The following is a 13,472-nucleotide window of genomic DNA, read 5'->3' as shown; positions in this document are numbered from 1 at the left end:
CTAACAGCTGCAGCTCCCATCTTGAGCTCCGCCTTCTACTGGTTACACGCTCGATGTGACATGATGACATCATGCCACGTGAGCTCTCTGTGTGTGGCTGTGCCTGTGAAGAACCTCAAGTAACTAAAAGAAAGAGGATCAGGCAAGCTATGAAAAAAGAAGGTAAATAGGAGGGAGCCAGAGAGAGGATTGGCTCTTGAGGTGATACAGAGGGCAGGTGGCTGGAGTGACATGGGGCAGGAGGCTGGACGTGACACAGGGCATGGGGCTGAAAAGACACAAGGAGCTGGAGGGGACATGGAGCAGGAGACTGGAGTGACAGAGGCAGCATGAGAGTGGAGTGACTCAGGTAAGGAGGCTGGAAAGACCGGAGGCTGGAAATAACACTGGACATGAGCTTTGATTGACGCATGTGGCTGGAAAAGTGGGACTGAAACGGACACGGAGCTAGAGGCTGGAAAGTCATGGGGATGGAGGCTGGAAAGACAAAAGGCTGGAGGTAACGGGAACAAGGCTTGAGTGACCTTGGGGGCATGTGGCTGGAAAGACACAGGTGGCATAAGGCTGGAGTTGTATAGGGGACATGAGGTTGGAGTGACATGGAGGAGAAGGAAGCTGGAGAGACATGGGGCAGGAGGGGACACAGAGCAAGAGGTTGCACAGGGAGCACAAGGCTAGAATGATGCATGGAGCAAGAGGCTAGAGTGACACCAAGGAGGAGGGAGGAAAGGAAGATGACACAGGGGACATGAGTTTTGTGTGACACAGGGTGCTTGTGGCTGGAAAGACCCGAGGCTGGAGTCACACAGGGAGCACAACGCTGGAGTAACACAGGGTAATGAGGGGGCACAAGTTTGATTGAACCTCTGTTGTATGATGATTACAGATGTGTCCTCATACATCTAGCATCAATATGCCATGAATCACGATATGCCTGGATTGAGTGAGCTTCCAGGTCCCATGCAACTCTGCTAATGTCGGGTGTCTTTTTTTATTTTTGCTGAAAATGCTAGGACATGCGAGGAGACTGTGCTGATTAATTTGAAATGTGACACGTATATTGTATACGGAGCACAATGGAACTTGTATTGGAAAAAATCTGCAGGTGCTGCATTGTAGCACTTCGTATGCAGATTCATACACTCAGTTGCACGCAGATATAAAAGTGTCATACACAGATGTATGAGGACACATCTGTACTTTAAATTAATCAGCATAGTTTCTTGGTGTGTCCTAGTTGCATTGCAACTAAGACATATTTTCGGCAAAAGAAATCCCAATGTTAGAAGATTCTCACACATGGGACCTGGTGTGCCAAGAGGCTGTTAGGCGTGACTGCAGCAATGATGTATGAAGACACATCTATACATTGGTTATACAGTGCATCCGGAAAGTATTCACAGCGCTTCACTTTTTCCACATTTTGTTATGTTACAGCATTCTTCCAAAATGGAATACATTAATTTTTCCCCCTCAAAATTCTACACACAATACCCCAAAATGATAACGTGAAAACAGTTTTTTTGAGATTTTTGCTAATTTATTAAATAAAAGACTAAGAAATCATGTGTACGTAAGTATTCACAGCCTTTGCTCAATACTTTGTTGATGCACCTTTAGCAGCAATTACAGCCTCAAGTCTTTTTGAATATGATGCCACAAGCTTGGCACATATATGTTTGGGAAGGTTTGCCCATTCCTCTTTGCAGCACCTCTCAAGCTCCAAGGTTGGATGTGAAGCGTTGGTGCTCAGCCATTTTCAGATCTCTCCAGAGATGTTCAATCGGATTCAAGTCTGGGCTTTGGCTGGGCCACTCAAGAACATTCACATAGTTGTCCTGAAGCCACTCTTTTGATATCTTGGCTGTGTGCTTAGGGTCATTGTCCTGCTGAAAGATGAACCTTCACCCCAGTCTGAGGTCAAGAGCGCTCTGGAGCAGGTTTTCATCCAGGATGTCTCTGTACATTGCATTCATCTTTCCCTCTATCCTGACTCCCAGTTCCTGCCACTGAAAAACATCCCACAGCATAATGCTGCCACCACCATGCTTCACTGTACTGATGGTACTGTTGGCCTGGTGATGAGCGGTGCCTGGTTTCCTCCAAACATGATGCCTGGCATTCCCACCAAAGAGTTCAATCTTTGTCTCATCAGACCAGATAAATTTGTTTCTCATGGTCCGAGAGTCCTTCAGGTGCATTTTGGCAAACTCCAGACAGGCTGCCATGTGCTTTTTACTAAGGAGTGGCTTCCATCTGGCCACTCTACTATACAGGCCTGATTGGTGGATTGCTGCAGAGATGGTTGTCCTTCTGGAAGGTTCTCCTCTCTCCACAGAGGAATGCTGTAGCTCTGACAGAATGACCATTGGGTCCTTGGTCACCTCCCTGACTAGGGCCCTTCTCCCGATTGCTCAGTTTAGACGGCCGGCAAGCTCTAGGAAGAGTCCTGGTTATTCTGAACTTCTTCCATTTACGGATGATGGAGGCCACTGTGCTCATTGGGACCTTCAAAGCAGCAGATATTTTTCTGTACCCTTCCACAGATTTGTGCCTTGGGACAATCCTGTCTCGGAGGTCTACAGACAATTGTTTTTACTTCATGCTTGGCATGTGCTCAGACATGCACTGTCTAGTGTGGGACCTTATATAGACAGGTGTGTGCCTTTCCAAATCATGTCCAATCAACTGAATTTACGACAGGTGGACTGTAGGAACATCTCAAGGATGATCAATGGAAACAGGATGCACCTAAGCTCAATTTTGAGCTTTATGGCAGAGGCTGTGAATACTTATGTACATGTGATTTCTTAGTTTTTTATTTTTAATAAATTAGCAAAAATCTCCCAAAAACTTTTTTCAAGTTGTCATTATAAAGGTATTGTGTGTAGAATTTTGAGGGGAAAAATTAATTTATTCCATTTTGGAATAAGGCTGTAACATAACAAAATGTGGATGCACTGTATTCCTACACAAACAGACATCTTCTGGGCCATGTGATCTCCTACATGAACAGTGAATACCAACTGAAGACACTGCCTACGGAGGATCAATTTCTTCAGAGTAGAACAGATAGGTGAAACGCGCATGTCCTTCATATGGTGGATCCCGCTGTGTGCACAACGGACCACTATCATTGACTGAGCATCGGAAATTACTGCAACCAGGACAGGTATCAGTACACTGCTGTATACGTTATCCTCACTGCAGCTCTCATCAGCCATTGTGGTTTACCCCACAGAAGGTGCAGCTTTGACTCCTGTTTACATGCTATGCAAGCCGAGATGCTAGACTGAGCATTCACTGCCAGCACATGCTGAGTAATGTCATCCTGTACAACAGGAGTCTTTCCATTTTCTACTTTCTTCCTTCTCCTTAACAATTTTATTTCTCTAACGTCCTAAGTGGATGCTGGGGACTCCGTAAGGACCATGGGGAATAGCGGCTCCGCAGGAGACTGGGCACATCTAAAGAAAGCTTTAGGACTATCTGGTGTGCACTGGCTCCTCCCCCTATGACCCTCCTCCAAGCCTCAGTTAGATCTCTGTGCCCGAACGAGAAGGGTGCACACTAGGGGCTCTCCTGAGCTTCTTAGTGAAAGTTTTAGTTTAGGTTTTTTATTTTCAGTGAGACCTGCTGGCAACAGGCTCACTGCATCGAGGGACTAAGGGGAGAAGAAGCGAACTCACCTGCGTGCAGAGTGGATTGGGCTTCTTAGGCTACTGGACATTAGCTCCAGAGGGACGATCACAGGCCCAGCTTTGATGGGTCCCAGAGCCGCGTCGCCGGCCCCCTTACAGAGCCAGAAGGCAGAAGAGGTCTGGAAAATCGGCGGCAGAAGACGTCCTGTCTTCAACAAGGTAGCGCACAGCACTGCAGCTGTGCGCCATTGCTCTCAGCACACTTCACACTTCGGTCACTGAGGGTGCAGGGCGCTGGGGGGGGGCGCCCTGAGACGCAATAAAAACACCTTGGATGGCAAAAAATGCATCACATATAGCTCCTGGGCTATATGGATGCATTTAACCCCTGCCAGAATCCATAAAAAAGCAGGAGAAAAGTCAGCGAAAAAGGGGCGGAGCCTATCTCCTCAGCACACTTGCGCCATTTTCCCTCACAGCTCCGTTGGAGGGAAGCTCCCTGGCTCTCCCCTGCAGTCACTACACTACAGAAAGGGTTAAAAAAAGAGAGGGGGGCACTAATTAGGCACAGTATTAACTATACAGCAGCTATAAGGGGAAAAACACTTATATAAGGTTATCCCTGTATTTATATAGCGCTCTGGTGTGTGCTGGCAAACTCTCCCTCTGTCTCCCCAAAGGGCTAGTGGGGTCCTGTCCTCTATCAGAGCATTCCCTGTGTGTGTGCTGTATGTCGGTACTTTTGTGTCGACATGTATGAGGAGAAAAATGATGTGGAGACGGAGCAGATTGCCTGTAATAGTGATGTCACCCCCTAGGGGGTCGACACCTGAGTGGATGAACTGTTGGAAGGAATTACGTGACAGTGTCAGCTCTGTATAAAAGACAGTGGTTGACATGAGACAGCCGGCTACTCAGCTTGTGCCTGTCCAGACGTCTCATAGGCCGTCAGGGGCTCTAAGCGCCCGTTACCTCAGATGGCAGATATAGACGCCGACACGGATACTGACTCCAGTGTCGACGGTGAAGAGACGAATGTGACTTCCAGTAGGGCCACACGTTACATGATTGAGGCAATGAAAAATGTTTTACACATTTCTGATAATACGAGTACCACCAAAAAAGGGGTATTATGTTCGGTGAGGAAAAACTACCTGTAGTTTTCCTGAATCTGAGAAATTAAATGAGGTGTGTGATGATGCGTGGGTTTCCCCCGATAACAACTGATAATTTCTAAAATGTTATTGGCATTATATCCTTTCCCGCCAGAGGTTAGGGTGCGTTGGGAAACACCCCCTAGGGTGGATAAAGCGCTCACACGCTTGTAAGGGCTCTACCTTCGCCTGAGATGGCCGCCCTTAAGGATCCTGCTGATAGAAAGCAGGAGGGTATCCTAAAAGGTATTTACACACATACTGGTGTTATACTGCGACCAGCAATCGCCTCAGCCTGGATGTGCAGTGCTGGGTTGGCGTGGTCGGATTCCCTGACTGAAAATATTGATACCCTAGATAGGGACAGTATATTTTTGCCTATAGAGCATTTAAAAGATGCATTTCTATATATGCGTGATGCACAGCGGAATATTTGCCGACTGGCATCAAGTCTAAGCGCGTTGTCCATTTCTACCAGTAGAGGGTTATGGACACGTCAGTGGTCAGGTGATGCGTATTCCAAACGGCATTTAGAAGTATTGCTTTATTAAGGGAGGAGTTATTTGGGGTCGGTCTTTCAGACCTGGTGGCCACGGCAACAGCTGGGAATATCACGTTTGTACCCCAGGTCGCCTCTCAACATGAGAAGACGCCGTATTATCAGGCGCAGTCTTTTCGTGGACAAGCGGGCAAAAGGTTCCTCATTTCTGCCCCGTGACAGAGGGAGAGGAAAAAGGCTGCAGAAATCAGCCAGTTCCCAGGAACAGAAACCCTCTCCCGCCTCTGCCAAGCCCTCAGTATACGCTGGGGCTTTACAAGCAGAATCAGGCACGGTGGGGGGCCCGTCCCAATGAATTTCAGCGCGCAGTGGGCTCACTCGCAAGTAGACCCCTGGATCCTTCAGGTGATATCTCAGGGGTACAAATTAGAATTCGAGACGTCTCCCCCTCGCCGTTTCCTAAAGTCGGCTTTACCGATGTCTCCTTCTGACAGGGAGACAGTTTTGGAAGCCATTCACAAGCTGTATTCCCAGCAGGTGATAATCAAGATACCCCTCCTGCAAGGAACGGGGTATTATTCCACACTGTTGTGGTACCGAAGCCGGACGGCTCGGTGAGACCGATTCTAAATCTAAAATCTTTGAACACTTACGTACAGAGGTTCAAATTCAAGATTGAGTCACTCAGAGCAGTGATTGCGAACCTGGAAGAAGGGGACTACATGATGTCTCGGGACATCAAGGATGCTTACCTTCATGTCAAAATTTACCCTTCTCACCAAGGGTACCTCAGGTTTATGGTACAGAACTGTCACTATCAGTTCAGACGCTGCCGTATGGATGGTACACGGCACCCCGGGTCTTTACCAAGGTAATGGCCGAAATGATGATATTCCTTCGAAGGAAGTGAATTTTAGTTATCCCTTACTTGGACAATTCCCTGATAAGGGTAAGATCCAGGGAACAGTTGGAGGTCGGTGTAGCACTATCTCAGGTAGTGTGGCGGCAGCACGATTGGATTCTCAATATTCCAAAATCGCACCTGGTTCCGACGACGTGTCTTCTGTTCCTAGGGATGATCCTGGACACAGTCCAGAAAAAGGTGTTTCTCCCGGAGGAGAAAGCCAGGGAGTTATCCGAGCTAGTCAGGAACCTCCTAAAACCGAGCCAAGTCTCAGTGCATCAATGCACAAGGGTTCTGGGTAAAATGGTGGCTTCCTACGAAGCAATCCCATTCGGCAGATTCCACACAAGAACTTTCCAGTGGGACCTGCTGGACAAATGGTCCGGGTCGCATCTTCAGATGCATCAGTGGATAACCCTGTCACCAAGGACAAGGGTGTCCCTCCTGTGGTGGTTGCAGAGTGCTCATCTTCTAGAGGGCCGCAGATTAGGCATTCAGGACTGGGTCCGGGTGACCACGGATGCCAGCCTGCGAGGCTGGGGAGCAGTCACACAGGGAAGGAATATCCAGGGCTTATGGTCAAGCCTGGAGACATCACTTCACATAAATATCCTGAAGCTAAGGGACATTTACAATGCTCTAAGCTTAGCAAGACCTCTGCTTCAAGGTCAGCCGGTGTTGATCCAGTCGGACAACATCACGGCAGTTACCCACGTAAACAGACAGGGTGGCACAAGAAGCAGGAGGGCAATGGCAGAAGCTGCAAGGATTCTTCGCTGGGCGGAAAATCATGTGATAGCACTGTCAGCAGTATTCATTCCGGGAGTGGACAACTGGGAAGCAGACTTCCTCAGCACGACCTCCACCCGGGAGAGTGGGGACTTCACCCAGAAGTCTTCCACATGATTAAAAACTCGACAGGTATTGCGCCAGGTCCAGGGACCATCAGGCAATAAGCTGTAGACGCTCTGGTAACACCGTGGGTGTACCAGTCAGGGTATGTGTTCCCTCCTCTGCCTCTCATACCCAAGGTACTGAGATTGATAAGATGGAGAGGAGTAAGCACTATATTCGTGGTTCCGGATTGGCCAAGAAGGACTTGGTAACCGGAACTTCAAGAGATGCTCACGGAGGATCCGTGGCCTCTACCTCTAAGAAGGGACCTGCTCCAGCAAGGACCCTGTCTGTTCCAAGACTTACCGCGGCTGCGTTTGACGGCATGGCGGTTGAACGCCGGATCCTGAAGGAAAAAAGGCATTCCGGATGAAGTCATCCCTATCCTGATCAAAGCCAGGAAGGATGTAACCGCAAAAACATTATCACCGCAATTGGCGAAAATATGTTGCGTGGTGCGAGGCCAGTAAGGCCCGACGGAGGAAATTCAACTGGGTCGATTCCTACATTTCCTGCAAACAGGAGTGTCTATGGGCCTGAAATTGGGGTCCATTAAGGTTCAAATTTCGGCCCTGTCAATTTTCTTCCAAAAAGAACTAGCTTCAGTCCCTGAAGTTCAGACGTTTGTAAAAGGGGTACTGCATATACAGCCTCCTTTTGTGCCTCCAGTGGCACTTTGGGATCTCAATGTAGTTTTGGGTTCCAAAAGTCACATTGGTTTGAACCACTTAAATCTGTGGAGTTAAAATATCTCACATGGAAAGTGGTCATGCTGTTGGCCCTGGCCTGGGCCAGGCGCGTGTCAGAATTGGCGGCTTTATCCTGAAAAAGCCCTTATCTGATTTTCCATTCGGACAGGGCGGAATTGAGGACTCGTCCTCAGTTTCTCCCCAAGGTGGTTTCAGCGTTTCACCTGAACCAACCTAATGGTGGTGCCTGCGGCTACTAGGGACTTGGAGGCCTCCAAGTTGCTAGACGTTGTCAGTGCCCTGAAAATATATGTTTCCAGGACGGCTGGAGTCAGGAAATCTGACTCGCTGTTTATCCTGTATGCACCCAACAAGCTGGGTGCTCCTGCTTCTAAGCAGACTATTGCTCGTTGGATTTGTAGTACAATTCAGCTTGCACATTCTGTGGCAGGCCTGCCACAGCCAAAAATCTGTAAATGCCCACTCCACAAGGAAGGTGGGCTCATCTTGGGCGGCTGCCCGAGGGGTCTCGGCTTTACAACTTTGCCGAGCAGCTACTTGGTCAGGAGCAAATACGTTTGTAAAATTCTACAAAATTGATATCCTGGCTGAGGAGGACCTGGAGTTCTCTCATTTGGTGCTGCAGAGTCATCCGCACTCTCCCGCCCGTTTGGGAGCTTTGGTATAATCTTCATGGTCCTTACGGAGTCCCCAGCATCCACTTAGGACGTTAGAGAAAATAAGAATTTACTTACCGATAATTCTATTTCTCATAGTCCGTAGTGGATGCTGGGCGCCCATCCCAAGTGCGGATTGTCTGCAATACTTGTACATAGTTATTGTTACAAAAATCGGGTTATTATTGTTGTGAGCCATCTTTCAGAGGCTCCTCTGTTATCATGCTGTTAACTGGGTCCAGATCACAGGTTATACGGTGTGATTGGTGTGGCTGGTATGAGTCTTACCCGGGATTCAAAATCCTTCCTTATTGTGTACGCTCGTCTGGGCACAGTATCCTAACTGAGGCTTGGAGGAGGGTCATAGGGGGAGGAGCCAGTGCACACCAGATAGTCCTAAAGCTTTCTTTAGATGTGCCCAGTCTCCTGCGGAGCCGCTATTCCCCATGGTCCTTACGGAGTCCCCAGCATCCACTACGGACTATGAGAAATAGAATTATCGGTAAGTAAATTCTTATTTTTCTGAATGTCAAAATATTATACCTGTCCTGACAAGCTTGAATTGGATATCCATATATACAATTGTGGCAATAGCTCATTTGCTATTAACCAATGGGTCACTGTTATACAGTATGTGCTGCTGCAGCTCTGTTCTGTCTGCTTAAATGCAGCTCTATTCTGTCTGCTTAATTGCTGTAGCAGCTACTTGAGATTAGTGATCTTTGGAGGCTTAGCTGCAGGAGGCTGTTGATTGGCTCCTGTTCCCTTTATCTTCTGAACCGGCCTTGCACTGCTTTCAGGTCATAGAGCTGTGTTGCAGTGGAAGCCTTTGTCCTTCTGTGTCAAGTCCCAGTCCTGTTGGAACACTGCTTCCATTTTTTTCAGAGCTACAGCTCTGCAAAATCCTTGTTTGTCCCTGCAATCTGTTCATTGTTTGTTTCCCTGTGCTGTTTGTAGGCGTTCATTATATAGTTCCTGCTTCTTGTGAGAAACTGCCAGAACTGTGAACTCTCGTGCTAAAGTATCTTTGCCAGACCCAGTCCTGTCTGGTTCCTGTCTGCCTTAGCATCAGCTGCAGTGTGGATTCTTCTAAACTATACTTGTCTCTTTGTCTTGTCCGTATCTTTGGTCTTTCTGCTTGCTATCCATTATCATTTTATTTGCATACAGCTGTTTCATACGTAACTACCACATTTGTCTCTATTACCACAGCCGTAACTAGGGGGGGGGGGCGCTATGGGGGCATGTGCCCCAGGTGCAGGATTTGAGGGGACGCCAAGAAGTTACAGAGGATCATGTTTTTTGTTTTAACCGGCAGTGCTGTGCTGCTCCAGTGAGGCAGCAGACGGCACCCTTGGCAATGTCTTTGACCCACCTGTCTGCCCAGCTGGCTCCAATGCTGTGCGGGTCAGCTCCAGTACCTGGGATCTCTTTTATGCCGGCTACTGTCTTAAACTTTCTTCTTTGCCACGCAGTGCTGCACTGTACAAGCTATTGAAGTGCACTGTGATCTCAGTTAGCAGTATCAAGCTCCACTTTGCCTCCCAGATGGGTGAATTTGGTGTAGCTAATAGGGGGATGTAGTGTGCCATATAGGGTATGTATTGTAGTAATGTATTGCAGTATATAGGGGCATGTAGTGTACAGATGTGGTGTAGCATATTAGGGGATGTAGTGTAGTGATGTAGTGTAACATATAGGGTATGTAGTGCAGTGCATAGGGGCATGTAGTGTAGTGATGTAGTTCAGCGTGTAGAGGCTGTAGTATAGTGATGTAGTGCAGTGGAAAGGGGAATGTAGTGCAGTGACAAAGTGTTATGATATAGTGCAATGTATGGGGACACACAGTGGAGCATGTAGTTGAACACGCTGGCCGGGCATGTGACGCATACTGTAGGGCATTTGAGGCACATAGGGGAATATTGTCCAATAGTATCCCCATTTTTAAAATTTCCTGGTAATCTGATATTTTAGTCTGACAGAGTTTGTTTTACTGTTTTTTTGTTTTTTTTTTTGGGGGGGGGGGGGGTCACAAACTATTGCCTTGCCCCGGGTGACAAAAATCCTAGTTTCGGCCCTGCTATTACCATAGTCCCATTCCACTACAGTCTCTCTCTCAGGCCTCTTTGACCATGTACATAGTCATAGCCCTGTTAGTCTGTCCTCAGACCAATTCCTGATCTCAGTCTTTCTCTGTCTATCCTTGTCTAATCATCTCCTAGCAGTAGTATTGCTCCTTTGTGTTGGTTACTGCGGTTGCCTTGAGTAACATCCACTGGCCTGGAGCATTCTGTGTTTTTAGTGTATCTGTTCTGCTTTCCCTGTCTGAACTCTATTTTCATGCACTTCTGTTGTTGCCAGCAACAACTACTGCTAGTTCAGAGCATTCCTTGTTATTTATGTACCAGTTGATTTATGTTCCATACCTGTCTCTTTAATTAGTTTACCCTGTCTGTTAGTCGGTTATTGCCATCTCTCCAGGCTACTTCTTTGTGCTATTACCATTGGTGCGCCACTCTTTCTCTGGCAGGGTCCACAGGTTATCCACAGGATAACAATGGGATATGATGAAGCGACAGCGGATTTGCACCAATCGGTCAAAGCTTTCTGGCCTCCCAGCATGCAACGGTCCCGTCCATATATCCCCACCTCCTGGCTTAGGCAAATCAGTTTTTTGTTTGGTGCGGCAGGAGCCTGACCATGGTCAGAGGGCTGCTGGTTTTATCAGCCCTAAGATTTCTTATTTTATTTTTATAGTCTTGTGTGATCTTTCTAAAAAGCGTCTATTACGTACCTTAGAAAGAGTCACTCCAACAACTCCCCGCCGGGTCCCGACACAAGTACAGTGCTGTTTCGGCGGGCGTCTGTGTCGGATATACTAGCAGGTCCAGCAGATGTTAACAGGCTGTGGCCGGAGCACGGGGAGAAGGTAAGGCATCAGTTCCACTTAGAAGGCGAATATGGACACAGCCGCACTGTTTTGGTTGGAGACTATCAAACAGTCACTGACATGGCTGCCACCTCGGGTGCACCAGCGCTAGGCCTTAGGGATCATAGGCTCCAGGAATAGTATGAGGCCATGATCCCTAGGTTGATGTCAGCAGTGGGGAGTCAGACGCTCTCCTGGTCTCCCCTCCCCCCGGTTCATGACCAGTTTCCTCTGAGTCTCCTGCCATGAACTGTTTTCCTGCTTCCGTCTCAGATGCTGTACATGAGGGGACCCAGTCGCAGCATAGGCAACTGTGTGAATGGTGCGTCTGTGTTCACTGAGCGTCTGTGTTCACTATAGGTTCATGGAGTGACACTGTACACTAGTAGCGTCTGGATCCACTCAGTGTTTGCTAATGTGTTGATCGGTCCTGGAAGCGAGGTGAGTTTCCCTGTAGCCCACTCTACTGAGGGGTGGTCTTCAGTTTGCCGGCTGTCGGGATCCCGGCGCACAGTATACCGGTGCTGAAATCCCGACAGCCGGCATACCGACACTTTTTCTCCTTCTTGGGGGTCCACAACCCCCCTGGAGGGAGAATAGATAGCGTGGTGCGCCACCGTGCCCACAGCGTGGTGAGCGCAGCGAGCTCACAAGGGGCTCATTTGCGCTCACCACGCTGTCAGTATGCCGGCGGATGGGATTCCGGCGCCGGTATGCTGGTCACCGGGAGCCTGGCTGCCGGCATACCCTACTACACCCCTACGGAGTACGGGTAATACAGCACTAAGTCTCTATCTACCTTTTAAGTATGAATAGTTAGATAAGTGCCTATTGCATATGAGTCTGTATACATATACTGTTTCTTTTACAATACATCTGAATACGGTAGATCTGTTTAAACATGATTCAGTAATATGTTCTCCTACATACTTGAAATGTAGTTGTAGTTGATGTGCTTATATTGCTTATTATACTAATGTATAACATGTGACTGACTGCTAGTGTGAATGCTGACATTACTATATTCTGTCAGTTTTGTTTTATTCCGATCCTCAATGCTGGTGCATGGGTAGGGTCGGATTGTATGTCACTTTAAAAAACTTAAAGTGATTACAGTCACAAATTGTGTAGTATACTGTGGAAGTGTTGATTATTTATCATGTCTAAGAACAGTAAAGGTGAAGGAAGGTACACTCACAGCAACACCAACACTCATATCATGTTTGTCTTGCAAATCTGTGTTATCCTCTCATGATCTGGTTCAGGTTGGTTTGTGTGCAAATTGTTTTAGCTTTCACCAGGGGTTCTTGAAAAATACAAAGCAGTTTCAGGCTGATCCACCTTGGGCTGTGTTTGCACAGACTTTATCCAGTATAGCTGAATGGATAATTCCTCCAACTCCTGTGCCGGGTATAGGTTACACGATTTACCCTTACATGCAGTTTCCCACTTGCATCACTTCCAGCAGCAGCCTCTCAGAAGAAACAAGCTTATAAGCCGGTGGTAAGTAAATCTTCATCCTCACAGGCTACACATGGTTCAGATGAGGATTCATGGGAGGATGAAAGCTTAATTAATTCTACTTTGGAATATAAAGAAGAGGAGGAAGGTCTCAGCTCAGTGGATATACTGTAGCTGAGTTAATTAAAGCAATGAAAGCCATTCTATCCTTAGAGGATTGAGCAGAGCTTGTGTTAAAAACCAAGGCACCTGTGTTTAAACGTCCCAAAACAATTAAGACTGAGTTTCCAGGGTCAGATCAGCTGACGGAAATCATGGAAGAAGCTTGGGCTATGCCTAATAAGAAGTTTATAATTGCTAAGAAATGGAATTCCAATTACTCTTCCAGCGGGGGATTGTTTAAAAAGGGAGGTGGCTCCTAAAGTAGATACGCATGTGATTCGATTAGTGCGAAAATCTACATTACCTTTGCCTTCAACATCATTAAATTATGTCACGGATAGGAGAGTGGATGGTTTTCTAAAAAACATTCTTTCCCAGTCTGGGGCAGTCATAAGGCCAGCCATGACTTCAGCTTGGATGGCAAAGGCAGTGGCTATGTGGGCTGATGCATTGGAGGGGGAT

General features: G+C 47.5%; 1 protein-coding gene across 1 annotated transcript in view; it reads right to left on the bottom strand.

Annotated features, from left to right (window-relative positions):
* Positions 1-13,472, bottom strand: part of CNGA2 (cyclic nucleotide gated channel subunit alpha 2) — a 79,949-nt gene that overhangs the window by 8,219 nt on the left and 58,258 nt on the right. The window lies entirely within an intron of this gene.

The sequence above is a fragment of the Pseudophryne corroboree genome, chromosome 8 (assembly GCF_028390025.1).
Source record: "Pseudophryne corroboree isolate aPseCor3 chromosome 8, aPseCor3.hap2, whole genome shotgun sequence".
Lineage (NCBI taxonomy): Eukaryota > Metazoa > Chordata > Amphibia > Anura > Myobatrachidae > Pseudophryne > Pseudophryne corroboree.
The sequence above is the reverse complement of the archived record's forward strand: the minus strand, read 5'-3'. Positions and strand labels throughout refer to the sequence as shown.